The sequence below is a fragment of the Pongo abelii genome, chromosome 9 (genome assembly GCF_028885655.2).
Source record: "Pongo abelii isolate AG06213 chromosome 9, NHGRI_mPonAbe1-v2.0_pri, whole genome shotgun sequence".
Taxonomy (NCBI): Eukaryota; Metazoa; Chordata; class Mammalia; order Primates; family Hominidae; genus Pongo; species Pongo abelii.
The window spans coordinates 78,667,721-78,684,488 of record NC_071994.2 but is presented as its reverse complement, the minus strand read 5'-3'; the positions used below and the strand labels follow the sequence as shown (position 1 = coordinate 78,684,488).

The window sequence follows — 16,768 nt, the reverse complement described above, 5'->3', positions numbered from 1 at the left end:
AGCATGGGAAACAGAGCGAGACAGTGTCTCAAGACAAAATAAAAATAAAAAATAAGGAGAGACCAGACTCAGTTGCTCACACCTATAATCCCAGCACTTTGGGAGGCTGAGGTGGGAGGATCACTTGAGCTTAGGAGTTTGAGACCAGCCTGGGCAACATGGCGAAACCCTGTCTCTACAAAAATTACAAAAAATTAGCCAGGCATGGTAGTGCATGCCTGTGGTCCCAGCTACTCAGGAGGCTGAGGTGGGAGGATCACTTGAGCCCAGGAGGTTGAGGCTACAGTGAGCCAAGATCATGCCACTGCATACCAACGTGGGTGACAGAGTGAGTTAGACCCTGATTCAAAATACAAAAAAAAACCACCCCGCCCCCCCAAAAAAGAGAGAGGAAGTAGAATAAATTGAAAGACATTTAAGAGAAAACAATCAAATGCAATGTATAGAACTTGTGTAGATCCTGATTTTGAACAAATCAACTTTAAAAGATCTATAAAAGATCTTTGTTAGACAATGGGGAATTTTTTTATTTGGAGACGAGGTCTTACTCTGTTGCCCAGGCTGGCCTTGAACGCCAGGGCTCAAGTGATCCTCCTGCTTCAGCCTCCCAAAATTCTGGGAGTAATTACACTTAGAAGCGTGATTTGGAGTAATCTGGAGTGATCACGCTTACAAGTGTGAGCCACCACGCCTGGTTTATTGGGGAAATTTAAACACCACTAGATACTTAATGATAATAAAAAATTATTATTAAAAATGTAGGCAGGATAATGGTTTCTGGCCATGCCTTTATCTTTTAGAAATACAGACTGCAATATTTATTTATTTATTTTGAGACAGGGCCTTGCTATGTTGCTCAGGCTGGTATTGAATTCCTGGCCTCAAGTAATCTGCCCACCTCAGCCTTCCAAGTTGCTAGCATTTATAAGCATGAGCCACCACGCCCAACTCCTTGCAGTGTTTGTGGATAAAATTATTTGCTCTGAGTAATCCAGTGGGGAGGAGTTGGGGGATAGAAATGAAACAAGAGCAGTAGGGGAGGGTCGAAGCTGGGTGAGGAATACACAGTGGTTTTTGTACTATTTTTGTTGTGTGTTTGAAATTTTCCACAATAAAATGTCTTTGCTGCTGTCAAGGAGGTGGGGAGGAAGACCTAGATGTTCCCTCCAAGGCTGGGGTGGGGGAAGGGAGATCGGGTTGTGTGAGCTTTCCTCAGGAGTGAGCAAAAACAGGAACGTGCCTGCAGAGGGAGGAGTTCCCAAAGAGGAAACAGCGCAGGAACAGCAAATGCAGAGAGGATGCACACTCTGAAGAGGGCAGGCAGCTTCTGCACCGAGGGAGCAAAGGGGCGTGTCAGGGGCAGCTGCTGGGAGGAGGGGCAAGCACCACGGAGAGTCTGGGATGCCCAGCCAAGGAGCCCTGGAAGGGTTGCCCTGGGGACTGACACTGTGGGCTCTGTGTTTTAGCCAAGTCACCCAGGCAGCTGAACAGAGGATGGACTGGAGGGAGAAGCCTGGATGTAGGTAGGGAGGCCTGAGCAGTGGCCAGGTATTTCCTGGACTGGGGTCCTGGAGACAGACAAGGAGGCCTGAGCCAGGGAGTGGCCTGTGATGGACTGCAGGAGACAGCTATGAGTGCTGCTGCCAGGAGGAGGGTGCTGGGAGGGAGGAGTGCAGTGAGACCCGTTTGTGGCCTGGGCAACTTGGTGGATGTTGGTGCCGCTATTAAGATAGGTTGAGAGGGCAAGTCAGGCCCCTTCATCTAGAGCCCTGGGCTGGGAGGCAGGGGCCTGGGATCTGGCCCCAGCCCTGCTGTCTGGCTGTGGAACCCAGGGCATGTCTCTACCCCTCTCTGACCTAGGGGTCCCCATCTCTAAAGCAAGGGCTAGAAGCCTCATATCAGAGGTTCTCCGAATCTGCCCCGGGTCAGATCTGTGCCCAGCCCACGCGTGCACCCTTCTTGCCTGTGAAGCGCTCACGAGTTCTCATCTTGCGTCACTGAAAATCCAGCGGTGTGATGTCAATGGCATTTCCCTTCAGAAAAAGGAAATGAGCTTAGCGAGCGTGTTACCAGGAAAGGAAAGTTAGTTGGGCCCCACCCTCTGCAGCCCCACGCTCCCCGCACAGAACATGCAAGGCCCCTCTGCCTGGGGCTGGGGACAGGACCCAGAAATGTCACAGTTCAGATAGAGGCACCAACACAACAGCCTTGACTTCCAAGCAGGGCTGGGCTGCCCTCGGCAGAGTCAGCACCTTCTCTGGCTCCCATGGCCCGGACCCTGGCCACACTCAGAGACTGAGGTCACAGGTAGCTCCAGGGTCTCATCAAACATCAGCAAGCCCCAAAAGCTGAGCTCTTTATAGCCAGGAGACTGAGATCCAGACAGGAGAAGGGGCCTGGCCCAGGACACAGAGCCAGTCAGAGGACAACCCAGACACGGGCCACATGGCACTGGGAAGTCAGGTGGTCCCTGAAGGCCTGTCTTGCTACAGAGCTCCCAGAATGCCCCATTCCTGGTAGATGTACCCAGAAAGTCCCTCTCCAGTTCCAAATGTTAAGTGCCTTTACTAAATGAAACCACTCCCTGACACTTAGCTTTTGGCCATCTAAACATTCCTTAAAATGAACTATGAAGATGAAATGAAAACCAGTGTCAATCTATCCAATACAATTGCTATATACTTTGGAAAAAATGAATAGTAAATTGGTAAGTTTGGTATATTCGGCAAATTGGTCATTTGAAAACCTGATCAGTTGGCAAGCTGGTCATCAAGTGGATCCATTTTTAGGAATTTGACCTAGAGCCTCCCACAGACCCCACCCAGCAGGCCTCCTCCCACCTTCCAGCTGCATGGGCCGGGCCAGATCCACCGCATCTACCCAGCCCAACCCTCAGCCCAGGGCCTGACACACAGGCGGGTCCAGGCTCTGGCTCGTTAACTGCTGAGTAAACTAAGAAGATGTTGAGCCTGTGTTGAACCTGAGTGCCCTGGGTAACTGGAGGGGCCCACAGGAGGTGGATTAGCAGGGGTGGCCCTGGTCAGCCCCGACATAGTGAGGTAACTGGGTGGAAAAACCCCTCACCTTTGCTCTTATTGTAAAAGTCAACTCGGGTCATACTTTCCACTGTGCCCCCCACAGGGAGGGCATCTGGTTCACCCTCCCACGCACCCAGCGTTTGGGGGTTTTCAGGTGAAGTGGAACTAGGTGTTTGTGTTTCTGCACCTTTGCAGGATCGCTCAGCAACAAAGGAGCCAGAAAAGGCAAGGTGTACACACCGTGTGCAGCATGGGCGAGCCTGCAGGCGTGCAGGTAAGAGTGTGTGCGTGCAGGTGTGTGCACACGAGTTTGCACGTGCAGATGCGGATGGCTATGATGCGTGGTGGTGGTATATACATGCGGATGCTTATGGATCTGTGCCAACCATTATTAAGCACATATGTATACCCGTGTGTGTATGTGCACGCATGTGTTTGTGAGTCGCAACGTGTATACAACTTTACACAATAAGTGAATTGAGTACATGTACCTGTTTATCCATGGAAGTATATGATGACTGGACACATGTAAATATGTGTGTTTGCGCGTGTTTACACTTTGTGCATAGATGCATGTTTGTGTATTTATGCTGATCCATTTAAGCATATGGGATGCGTGTGGATGTTTGTGTAACGTCTGTACATACTCCCTAGGTGCATCTTAATACAGGAATATGGCTGGGTGCGATGTGTATGTGTATGTGTATGTGTGTGCCTGTGTGAACAGGTGTGCCTGGAGGTCTGTGAGTGTATGGATAGGTATATTTACCTGTGCGCATGTGTGATTCATGTGGTGTGAGTGCACACGGTCGCAGGCAAATGTCTGTGTGGGCACACACATGCCCTGTTGCCCTTTTCTGTCTTTTCCTCTTGGGAAATTACAGAACTTCTGAGTCCTAACCATGGCTGGTGGCTCTTCCAGGAACATGGTTTCCTGGACCCAAAAGGTGAGCTTGTCAGGGACCCATGTGAATGAGGAAGTGGGTGGGCCTGAGTCTGGGGCTCCTCTGAGAACTGCTGTGGACCAAGGAAATCTTGCTGCCACCTCTAGTCTTTAGTCCACCTCTCAGTAGTAGCTTTCAAAGCTTTTTTTTTTTTGGAGGGGTCTCCACCGAGCATAGTCCTAAGCTCCTAGCCTAGGTTGTCCCTGTCCCTGGGCCTGTTTGGTTGACATTCTCTTACAGTTTAAAAAACACATCCACATCTGTACTCTTAGCTAATCCTTGTGACCTTCTTGGAGAGGCTGGGAGCAGAGTGGTTAAAAAAGCCAGGCCTGGTTCCATTCCTTCCCCCTCTTCTAGCTGAGCAACTTCCGCCTCTTCCAGCCTCCCTCACGGGAATCACAGATCACGTGAGATGACACCCATGAAGGGCTTGACTGGCATCTGGCACATGGTGAGGACTGCAAAAATGTGGGCTATTGTTTTTACTATTATCCCCATTTTATAGATGAGGAAACTGAGGCTTGGAGAGGCTTTCTGCCTTTGTCAACCTGGAGATGCTGGGAAGGAAGTGAGGCCATCCCGCCTCAGATGCCTGTCCTCTGTCGTCAGGAGTATTCTCTTGTTCTTCCGGACTTGGCCAAGCGGTGGTAAACCCCACATGTGGTTCTGTGGTTGCCCACACAGTCCTAAAAATAGCCAACAGGAACCCAGGGGCTCCCCCTTGGTGAGTGGCAGCAGTCCCAGTCCTCAGGCAGCCACCGACCTGCTCACTCCCCACAGGCGAGCAGGTCCTGTCTAGGAAGGGGCTGGGTGGCCTGGGTCCCATGCATGATGAGCCAGAGGCTGTGCCAAGCTTGTAGCAAATATTATTTTATTTCATTATGTTTTCTTACATCTGTGATGTGGAGGTCATGGCTCCACTGGACTCATGAGGAGACTGAAGCTCAGAGCAATGAAGTGACCTGCTCAAAGTTAAGGAGCTTCAGTGAGGACCCAATTTGTTCTGATCCTAAGGTCACTATCCTTAATTCCTCTCCCTGTGGGGTCTTCCCTTTCTTGAGCCTGTGGACAGCAGTGCAGTGGCAAGAGAAAGGCCTTCAGAGCTATGCAGACCTGGCTTCAAGTCCCAGCCTCCCTGATGAGCCCTGGTGGTCTTGGTAAGTCACCTCACCTCTCTCAGCCTGTTTCCTCACTGACAAAATAGGAGCCACACTGCACTATGGTGGGGATCCAATGAAAGAAGGCGCACAAGCACTCGGGGGAGGCCTGGCACGCAGCCAGTGCTCAGTACACAGCCACTCACTGGCTCTGCTCCTCCCCCCATTGACGTCTATGCTTCCAAAGCTGGGGTGAGAGAAGCAGCATTGGTCGAGCTCCCAGAAGTGTCCTGCCAGGTCAGGAAAGTGGAACCACCCAGGAGAGGCCAGGAGAGGAGGTCCCTACGGCAGATTGAAATTTCCCAAAAATGATCTCAGGAGTGTTCCTAATTCTATACCCTGGGAACTTGTCATTCCCCATCAGGAGATGGAGTCCATTGCTCTTCCCCTTGAAACTGGGCATGGCTTTGAGATGGCCTCCATGAAAAGAATGTGACAGAAGTGACATGAAAACTTCCTAAGCTGAACCTAAAAGGTGGTACAGCTGCCACCTGTCTGTCTGTCTATCTTTCTGTCTCTGTCTTTCCCTCCGCATGCTTGCCCTTGGGACTCAGACACCATATTTTGAGGAAGCCCAAGCTGCATGCAGAGGCCACTGTAGTTGTTCTGGCCAACAGCCCAAGCTTCAGCTGCCAGATATATGAATAAACCAACTCTTCAAACGATTTCAGTTTCCAGACTTCAATACCTCCCAGGTAATGTCCAGAGGAGCAGAGATGAAGCATCCTCTCTGAGCCCTGCCCAAATGCAGACTTGAGAACAAACTAAATGCCATTGTCTCAAGCCACTAATTTTCAGGGTGGCTTGGTACACAGCACCAGGTAACAGGAATAGCCCCCCTCTTCCTCTGCAGCTCTCCCCAGGTACAGGCAAGTTCCCCAACCCATGCTTCATCCCCACCCCACAGACAGAACCTGGAGTCAGTCCTTCCACCCACAACTGTGCCTTCCAAACTAAGCTCAAAGTCCAGCTCTGTTGCTTTCAGATGGGTGCCCTAGGGCAAGTCACCAACCCTATATGACAAATCCCTCTGTGTAAAATGGGAATTGTAATAGTGCCCCTGAGGAGTCTTGGAGGGATTTAATAAAGTGCCTGGAACATAATGAGTGCTCATTAAGTGGACGCAGGGACATGAGGCTTGGGAAAAAGGAAAGGGTCAAAGATGTCGCCCCAGTCTCTGACTGGGAGGGAGAGAGGAGGAGCAGGTTTTCAGGGAGGCTGGGAGGAAATAAGTTCAGGCTGGATGCTAAAAGCAAGATGCCCAACTCTGTGCAGGTTCCTGAGGAGGACCTGTCCTCAGGTGGCTCACAGACTGACCAAGACGTGGGAGGCTGCAGAGTGTGGCTGGGCAGGCCCGGGCAGGAGCTGGTCAAGGATGAATAAGGTGGGGGTGTGGAGGGCACGGCAGCAGGAGCTGGGCCAGGGACCTCAGAGCCAGGTGGGCACAGCCGCAGCTAAGCATGAGCTCTGAGGCTTCCCAGATACCACAAGGTCCCCTCGCCTTCTCTCCTCAGCCCAGGCCAGCCTGGCCCTATCTAGAGAGATAAAGTCACTGCAGAAGCTCCCAGACCAGAGACGTTCTTATCAGTCACCCTTGTCTAAGGTACTTGGGAATGTAAACTCTCCCTCCACACAGCCCTGGATGCAACGCACCCACCCTAGGAAGACACAAAACAGACGCAGTGGGGTGGGCCTTCCCCTAGCCAGACCCCACTTTCCTCCTCACCCCCTTTCTGCAGCCCTGCAAATGCATGAGATGGGAGGGCCAGCCCCGGGCCGCCTTCTCTAACACGTGGGACATATTTTTCTTTTAAGTCACACTTAGATTTCGAGGGGCCGCAAGGAGCCCTTTCTGTTAATGCCATCTTGGCCAATATGCCCCAGGTGTGTGTGCAGCACAGTGCCCACCCTGCCTGGAGAACGAGGGAAACATGGTCCGTGGTGGTGGATCTGGGTGACCTAGAGCAAGTCTGTTCACTTCACTCGCCGAAAGTTTGTCCTCACACAAACATGCAGTAAGTCCCCCTGCTAGCTAGGCTCAGGGCTGGGCACTGGGGAGAAGGAGAGTCCAGAAAACACAGGCCTCTGGAGTCCACTGTCCAGTGGGCAAGACAAACAAGTAAAATGATGATGATGATGATGATGATGATGATGATGATGATGATGAAGCTTGCCTTAGAGCACTTACCACCTGCCATTGTTCTGAGTGATTTACACAGTATTGACTCATTTAATTCCCAAAACAACCCTATTGTCTCCCATCATTGTCATGGAGGGAGGCACAGGAGCTTAAGGCACTTTGTTCCCAAAGCAAGTGAGTGGCAGGGCTGAGAATCAAGCCCAAGAGGCCTGGCTCTGTGGACAGCGTGATAAAGGCTGGGGTCAGGGAGGAAATGGGAGTGGGGGGTCCAATCATAGAATGACCTCTGCCTGGCTGAGCTGGAGTGAACTTTGCAGAGACAAGGCCTGGGAAGGATTGGGTGCACAGTGAATGCCCTGCAAAGGCTCAGTCGCTGCTGCCCCCACCCCAGAACCTCACAAGGACTTTGCATGGCCTCTGAATGCCCCTTACCCACCACACCCATGGAGCCACTTGCTGTGTTGTGCCTGGGCCAGGAGCTTGCAGCTCCTATGGGCCCAGGTGAGGCTCCGGGCTCTGCTGCCCCCACGATGGGCTCTAAGTGTCCAGAAGTGCCCACATCAGGTATCGAGAGCAGGGCCTTCCACTGCCTGGGGACAGAGGCAGACAGCGGGTTCATGGGAAAGAGCATGGGGTTTGGAGTCAGACGGACAAGAATTGAAATCCTGGCTCGGCTCCAGCCTGCTGAGTAACACCCAGCCCTGCCTGCTTGTCTCTGGGCCTCAGTTCACCATCTGTGAATCAGTGTGGCCTAAATGGGCCTGCAGCTCTGCCATTCCAGAGGCCATGTCAACATGAGTAACTCTGGTGTGAGTTAGCCTGCGACTCTCTCATAAGTGTCTGGGTGGCAGTGACAGGAGATGCCATCTGTCTAGGGGTTTTTCTAGGAGAGGAGGTGCTTGAGCAGGGCCCTACAATAAGTGCCTTCCTTTCCACTCCCTTCCTTCCTTCTATGCTTTTTTCCTGAGCCCAATAAAACCTGGCCGGGGCCTGAGGCACTCCCAGACTGGGGAGGGACGGTATGTCCAGTGTCACAGGGGCTCAGTTAAGTCTGCACAGGGCTTGGTATAGGGGAGTCAGTGCCACCTGTGGGGAAATATGTGGGGAACTGATCCTTGAAGAGTGAGTAGGTGGTTACCACGCAGCCCAGAAAGAGGAGGAGAAAAGAGCCTGGGGCAGAGGGAGCTGGGAGACAAAGGCTTGCAGATGAGGACTAAGTCTGGCCTGTTGGAAACAGCACACAATGGGAACACCTGCAGCATGGCCGCTCACAGGGTCAACAGGAGCCAGCAGAACATTAAGAAAGGCCTTGAACTCCAGGTTGAGGAGCTTGGACTTTGCTCTGAGGGTGCTGGGGAACCATGGAAGGGTATTGAGGAGAGGAGGGGTACAAGCAGAGCCATATTTCCAAAGGTGTCTCTGACTCCTGTGAAGAGGTTGGAATAGAGAGGCTGCTGGGGATGCAGGAGAGAAAGGAGGCCTGAACCTGGGCAAGGGCAGTGGGCAGGGAGGGGCTATCTCAGAGATGAAGGGAGGCCTTGGGAAGCGGGTGGCTGTCAGGGGAAGTCGGGAGAGGCAGGTGACCCCCAGGTGTCTAGGTGGCTTGGGCACACAGTTGGGGATGGGGTCCATCACTGACAGATACCAGAGGATCAGGAGTAGAACCAGGCAATGGGTTCTGTTGGGGGCACACCAAGCATTGTCATATGGCGGCTGGATACTAGGCTCAGGGCCAGTGAAGGCCACTGCTCGGCCCTCACTGTGGGGATCCAGACTTTAGGTCAGGCAAGGGTGGAGGGACAGTGGGAGGGGCCGATGCAGGGGAGGGTCAGGAGGGATGACTGGGACCAGGAATGGGACTTTGGGAAGATGCCCAAGGCATCCTCTTCTCAGGGGTCTGAAGAATAGGCCTCAGGGGTTGGGGACAGTAGAAAGCCTGTGCCTGCAGGCTCGCCTGTCCCTATCATTGTGGAGATCTGAACTCTGTGGGCTTCTGTTCCGTGTGTGCGTATGGAGGTTGGACCAAAGGATCGCCAACCTCTCCCCTTTCTGACTTCTGGCTTCTTTGTTTTCCTCTGCCCCTTACTGACCATGTGGCCTTACACAAGGCCTCCCCACCTCTGGGCCTCAGCGCCTCTTCCAATCTGGAGTATGGATTAGGCTGGAATGATTCCTAAGGTTGCAAAGAAGGCCTCCGTGTTTGTTCAAAGCACAAGTGAACAGATTCCAGCTGCGAAGGCCCCAGACTTTGCTCTTGTCCAAGGAGTCCACACTCACCCTGCCTCACCATCTAATTAGTCACATCCTAGGATAAGGACACGGCCTGTCTGCTCCCAGCTCTCCCATTCCCTCCCCCTGCCCCCTGCCCCCTGACCAGCGTCCTGGAGTTGGGGAGGAGCAGCTCACAGGCCCGGGAGACATTTTTCCAACCTCAGGATTACAGCCAGCTCCGCAGTAAACCCCATCGGCCCCAGAGTGGGGATGCAGCAGCCCAGCCCATCAGCAGACCCTGGAATTCAGAAAGAAGCCAGCTGGCGCAGACAGATGATGACCTTTTAGACTTTCTTTACAAAGCGCTGCACACCATGGCATGGACCTTCCTTAGCACGGCCCTGTTGGAAGGTGGAACAGGTCACTGTGCAGATGCAGAAACCAGTAGTCACTGTGCAGACACAGAAACCAAGGCTCTGGGAGACAGGACAGAGCCTACCAAAGTCACTCAGCGAGTGGCAGAGGTGGCACTTCAACCTCAGCTCTGCCACAAAGCCCGTCCTCCATGAAGACTTCTGACAAGAGATCCCTGCACTTCCTCCAGAACTCATATCCTACGCCAGGGCTTCCCCAGACAGATGGGCGAGGTCAGAAGGAGGGGAAAGGGGGGACAGGCTGGGCATGAGGAGCCGCGTGCCACCACCTGCACCATGGTAAGAACCTCACCCTGCTCACCGGCCTTGGTGTGCACCTGAGGCCCTGCCTTGGTCCTCAGTACCCTGGATGGCCTAGTCTGGCTGGCTCTCCAGCGTCTTCTCTCCTCTCTCTCTCTTCTTTTTTTTTTTTTTTTTTTTTTTTTCGCCCTGTGAGCTCCTGTCACCTGGTCTCTTTTGCTTTCTTCACCACCCCAAACTCCCAGCCACAGGGCCTTTGTACATGCAGTCCCCTTAGTTTAGAAGGCACTCCCCAAACCCCAGCCCCTTCCATGTTCATAGTTAGTGCCTCTTCATCCTTCCATATTTGAAAAATAACAGGCTTGTTGATATATAATTCCTATATCATACAATTCATTTATTAAAAGTGTATAGTTCAGTGATTTAGTGTACACACAGAGCTGAGTAACCATCACCACAATCAATTTTAGAACATTTCTATCACCTCTCCACCCCTAAAATCCCATACTCATTAGCAGTCACTCCCCCAAGTGCCCAATTAGGCAATCATTAATCTAATTTCTGCCTCTATAGATTTGCCTATTCTGGACATTTTATATAAATGGGATCATACAAAATGTGGTCTTTTTGATTGACTTCTTTCACTTGGCATCATGTTTTCAAGGTTCACCCATGTTGTAGCATGTGTCAGTACTTATCACTTTTTGTTGCCAAATAATATTCCATTGCATGAATGATACCACATTTTATTGATCTGCTCATCAGCTGATGGCCATTTGGGTTGTTTCCACTTTTTAGCTATGATGAATAATGCTGCTATGCATGCTTACGTCCAAGTTTTTGTGTGGCATATGTTTTATTTCTCTTGGGTATATTCCTAGGAGTGGAATTGCTTTGTCATAGGGTGAATATGTTAAACCTTTTGAGGAACTGCCAGATGGTTTTCCACAGAAGTTGCACTGTTTTACATGCCCATGCCCCTGCTGGGGTTCCAGTTTCTTCATATCCTCATCAACACTTTTTATTGTCCATCTTTTTAATGACAGCCATTGTAGTGGGCATGAAGTGGTATTTCATTATAGCATTTCTCTGATGGCTAGTGATGGTGAGCAGCTTTTCATGTGCTTATTGGCCATTTGTACTTATTCTTTAGAGGCTCTATCCAGAGGCTTTGCCCATTTTTAATTGGGTTGTCTTTTTATCATTGAGTTGTAAATGTTCTTTATATATTCTAGATACAAGTCTCTTACTGGACACATGGTTTGCAAAGTTTTTTCTCATTCTGTGAGTTTTGTTTTTACTTTCTTTGTGGTATTCTTTGAAGCATGAAAGTTTTTAATTTTGATGATATATGATGCATTTTTTTCTCTGTTGTTGCTTGTGCTTTTGGTATTATATCCAGAAACCAGTGCCTAATCCAAAGTCACAAAGATTTACAACCATGTTTTCTTCTAAGTTTTTAGAGTTTTATAGAGTTTTAGTGTCTTTTTGTTTTAAGAGTTATATAGAGTCTTAGTTTCTTCTAAGTTTCTAGGAGTTTTATATTTTTAGTTCTTACATTTAGGCCTTCAATATATTTTCAGTTAATGTTTGTATATGGTGTGAGGTAGAGGATCAGATTCATTCTTTTTCATGTGGATATCCAATTGTCCCAGCATCTTTTATTGCAAACACTACTGAATGGTCTTGACACCATTGTTGAAAATCAATTGCCTGTAAATGTTGTCTTTCCATTTTAAAACAACATCACTTCCTCAGGGAAGCCTTTGCTGGCACTTCTCCCTACCCTCACCTCAGCTTAGACAGGTTCCCCTGTATATATATAAAACACATAGATAACACCATAGGTTCTAAATCACACTGATCTATATAATGGAGTAGAAATGAACACATACTCTGGAGCCAGATAGTCAAGGTTCAAATCCCAGCTCTGCTGCTTTCTAGCTGCCTGGCCCTAGGCATATTGTTTCACCTATCGGTACCTCAATTTCCTCCTCTGCAAACTGAGGTCTTACTAATCTCATAGGATAATCACAAGAGTCCATACATGTAAAGGACATGGCATATGGTAATAAGTGCCAATGTGTGAGCTGTTATTAATCAATGTCATCTTCTTAGACTTTGAACTGTGAGAATAGGGACCCTGTCTATTTTGGCTTCCACAAAATCCTCCTGGTCAGCATCATGCCTGGCACAGGGAGGGCATTTGATACCTACTTTTTGAATTAGTTAGTGAATAAAGGCATGCATGCATGTGTGAGCTGGGCAGACAGGATTCTAATCCCACCCTCCCACTGTCTGGCTGTGTGACTTCTCCTTAACTCTGTAAAATGAGAGCCTTGGATCCAGGGGTGGTTTTTCTCTGTTTCTCTATTTGGATGCAGACCCCACTCTTTACTTGAAATAAAAGGAACCCAGTTTGTAAAGATAATAAAGAGACATGTGTGAGAGAAGATAGGGTGGGGCCCGGAGCCCCCTCTTCCGGGGCACCCCCAAAGTCCTCCAGAGCCTGCTGGACACAGTGTGAAAACCTCCCTTCAGGATATGCCCTACGTGCTCTCCTGGCTTGGAGCAGCCCGTGATTCAGAAGCAGCTGATGTCTGACGCTCTTAATTCAGCACAAATGCTAGAGGTCTGTGTCTTGTGGTGTGGGGGGAGACAGAGGGGTGAATTCCAAAGGGGAAAGCTCTTTCTTTTTCTACCCACAGGAAGGGGGGTGCTCCCTAAAGTTCCCTGCACAGATGAGCACAGCACGTCCTTGCTTTCATGCCCCTCATCCTCGGCTTCCAGATCTAGACCTGGAATGGCCCCGTCTCCTGGGCCAAGCTTCCTCTCACCCACCCCTCCACCCTTCTCAGACCCAGCTCACTTCCAGCGAGGCCCACTGTGCTCCCGCTCCTGTCCCCCCAATGCCCTCATTTCACCTGGTAGACAGTCCCTCAGAGGCTTGCAGAGGTGAGCAACTCATCCAAGGTCATGGCAAACGAGTGGCAGAGCACAGATTCAAACCCCAGGCTCTTGACTCCAAGTCCAGGCTCTGTCCTTCCTAGCTGCCAATACACTAGTAGAGTGCCACAGTTCATGTGAGCACAGGGGCAGGGCCAGCCCAGGAGGTGCCGAGGTCAGCCAAGCTCTGTGGCCCCTAGAAAAGGGAAAACCCTGAGGGAGGCCCACCCACTATGCAGGTCCCTGGCAAGAGCCTTAATGCTTCCCCCAGGCAGCGGTCCCCTGGCCATAGCGGGAGAGATTGCTCTGGGAAAGGAAGGGAGGGGAGGTCCCTGGTTGGAAGGTTAAGAACATGAACCTTAGCCAGGTCTACCGGGTCACTGACCAGCCTCTCTGAGCCTCAGTTTCCCCCTACCCCCCAGCCCAGTGACATAGGACAACAGTACCCACATCACTGGATTGTTGTAAGGGTGAACCGAGGCAAAGACCTTAGCTCTCTATCCATCTTGGAGTTATCATGTGAATGGGACAGTGATTATTACTGTCCCTAGCACTGGGAATGTTGTCAGCTGGGCCCAACAGGAGCTGCCAAAAGGGTTCCCCATGTGCCAAAAGGGTTCCCCATGAGGAAGCAGACCCAGAGTCGTGAAAGGGGAGATAGTTGACTTCCGTCTTCCTCCGGGGTCTTTGAGTTCACTGACAGCGCCTTGTTTTAGGAAATATACTTCTCCTGGAAAAAGAGGTGTCTAACATTAGCAGTTTGGAGAAAAGAATTTAGGAGAGTCACTGGCAACTTCGGGTTTGTTTTGATTTTTTTTAAAGCTCAGCTTTCCTTCAGGACATTAACCTCATTGTCTTCACTCAGGTAGAGTATGGACGTGGGAGTGTACTTGGGGTTTGCAGAAACTGCACGGGCTTCTGTGTCACCTTGCCTTGAATCCTGGCTCTGTAAATTATCAAGGGCAAGTTATGTAGTCTTTCTGAGCCTCAGTTTCCTCATCTGTAAATAGACGGAAATGTGGTGGTGCTGGTGAAGGGCCCAGCCCCTGGTCCGCAGTGCACCCTGAGTTGGAGCCCTTATTTGGGACCTTTAAAGTGACACCCACAGGGTGCTGAGGAAAAGGTCCTTTCCAGGTGGAGGAACCCAGGAGCACTTCCTGGAGGCAGTGGCTGGGCCCAGAAGGCTGGAGAAGGCAGTCCAGGAACAACTTGAGCAAGCATGTGGCAGAGGGAACCACAGGGCGTGCAGAGACAGTTGCGATTGTGAACAATAAGATTCTTGGAGGGAGGACCAGGAAGAAGGCAGGGGCCTGCAGTGGCAGGATTCCAAATGGGGCCTGTTTGCCTGTGCCTGTGCCCTAGGCTGCTTCTTGGAAGGGCTCCCGGGTCTATTATCAGAGCTCCCTGGGGCTGGAAAGGGCTGAATGATTCAGGTCTGCCCTGCTGTTGCTGCTGAGCTTCCTGACATTCATGCTGAGGGGCAGGTTCCTGGGGGGCCTGGCCTCCCATCCCCACCCTGCTTCAGCCCCTCCAACCCACAGGAGGGTCAAGGGGAGTGGGGTGTGACCCACAATTATTAATCAAACAGCCTAAAAAGCCAACAAGAGACGCCCACATTTACAATAAAAATAACAATTCCTTAAACGTAATCAGAGCATGGGCGCTAGCTCTGCCGTGGTGTGTCTCCCTGTTGGTCACTCACTGCCCTCCTTCTACCAACGGGAAATGGAGACTCAAGGAGGGGACGTGGCTCCTCTGAGTCTGTGCATCGAGTAGGGGACATGCCAGTCCTTCTGAGACTCTGCATCTTCCCCTGGGGATGCCCAGAGGACATCTGTGTGTGTGTGTGTGTGTGTGTGTGTGTGTGTTGGGGGGATGGGCACAGCAGGGAAGGGACCCCTGCCTGGAGACAGTGATCCAGTGGGTTCTCCCACTCTTAGGGAGGGGTGAAGGAGGCCTGCTCATGGAGGGCTGGGCCCCGGGCCTCCCGCTGCCTTAGTCACAGGTCCCGCAACAGGAGGATCAAGCTCACCAGCCCGGAAGCGGCGTTAGAGCAAGGCCTTGGGAAGGATGGACAGGATGATACAGGCAAGCCCAAGGGAAAGGGCATCCCCTGCAGACAGGACAGCACACGCAAAGATGTGACAGTGAGGCCATGTGGCATGGGCGCGGCTCGGTGTGGACACAGTGGGGGCTTGCAGGGGCAGGTGCCCTGAGCAATCTGCTAACATACCACAGGGAGACTGAAGCCCAGGAAAAAAAGGGACTGTCTATCCCAAGGTATGCTGGAATATTCCAGCCGGGTCAGAAGGGGCTGCCTTTCCCCTGTGGCTCTGAAGCGATCCCCACAAGGAGTCCTGAAATGTGGGAACCCTGGCCATCTCACTGGCATCAGTGCAGGGAGCTCCCAAGGGGACTGCGTCAAGGGCTGAGGCGTGTCTGGAAGGCTGAGTCCGAGCTGTGCTGGTGCCACCCCTGATATCCCATCTCACGTGACAGACAGGATCCCCTCTTCCCCTACCGAGGATCAGGTCTGATTTGCCTGTCGTCCCCATCATGGTTTGTTAATGGACAGTAGACTGATTTTTGGACCCAGATCCCCACTGGGAGCCTCTGTGGGACCAAGCTGTCCCCTTTGACCGGCAGCCAGGGCCAGGCCAGACAATGACCAGTCCTTGGACCACTCCCAGGCGTGTCCAGATTTGGCCCGCCAGGCCTCCAGGGCAGGAGGGGACATAACAGCCCCTTCCTGCATGGCTCTGACTAACAGCCCCTTGGCTCCCTGAAGCATCATAACAGGGCCTGTTACCAGGGCGACCTTCAGGCTCTGTGGCCTGGGACCTGGGCCCTTGCCCACCCCAAGCTGGCTGCTGGCATTGAGCACTTATGGTCAACTCTCCCTGGCTCAGCGGGGCTGTGAGAGGAGAATGGGGCAGGAGGAGGCCCTGTCTGTGCCTCTGGGGACATGTAACCCTTCGGGGAGAATAGAGAGGAAGTTGAATCCTTGGCTTCTGTCTCTCCCTGAGCCCCTGGTCTCTTGATTTCTCCAGCAGGGACCCTGCATGGATCCAGACCATACCTAAAACTGAACTGCCCCTGGAAAACTGCTCCTTCACCTCCACATCATGCCCTATCTCAGTGAGGACACTTCTACCACCCTCACACATGCTACCGGGTCTCAGGCAGCAGCACGGGTGCCTCCCATGCTCTCCTCACCCTCTCATCCCATCCATCACCACAGCCTGCACTTACTTCTGCCTTCTCCCACTCCTCCACTCTTCCTTGTCTTCGACCTTGGGCCCAGCTCTGGCTCCCTCCTGGGCCGTGTCCGGATCAATGCCCAGCCTCTCCTCTAGATTGTAGACCCCTGGCCCCAATAGGAGTCTCCAAGAGGGTCCCTGTGAAACCTCTAGACTCCTGGCCTCCAGTTTCAGAGGTGGCCTCAAGTGGATCCTGGCCCTCACCTCCTGAGCTCCTCCCTAGCTTGCCCATCACACTCAGCTGTGGCTGAATCTCTTCCTCCCATCAGTAAAAAAAAAATGCATACCATCAATCCAATATATGCATGTGTTTATTTATAAATTATATACACATGCTGCCACACAAACGCTTGGATAAATTTGAAAACATACGCCAATAATAGACACTGGAAAAAGAA

At 51.5% G+C, this 16,768-nt stretch overlaps 1 long non-coding RNA gene across 2 annotated transcripts; it reads left to right on the top strand.

The window, feature by feature from the left end:
• Positions 1-1,371: 1,371 nt before the first annotated feature.
• On the top strand, positions 1,372-6,471 carry LOC134762121 (uncharacterized). Of its 2 annotated transcripts, none has more exons than XR_010141784.1 (3): positions 1,372-1,519; positions 3,234-3,312; positions 4,488-6,471. It is a non-coding gene; the product is annotated as an uncharacterized LOC134762121 (long non-coding RNA). The 2 variants fall into 2 exon arrangements; XR_010141783.1 differs by having other exon boundaries at positions 3,234-5,139; positions 5,504-6,471.
• Positions 6,472-16,768: the final 10,297 nt, after the last annotated feature.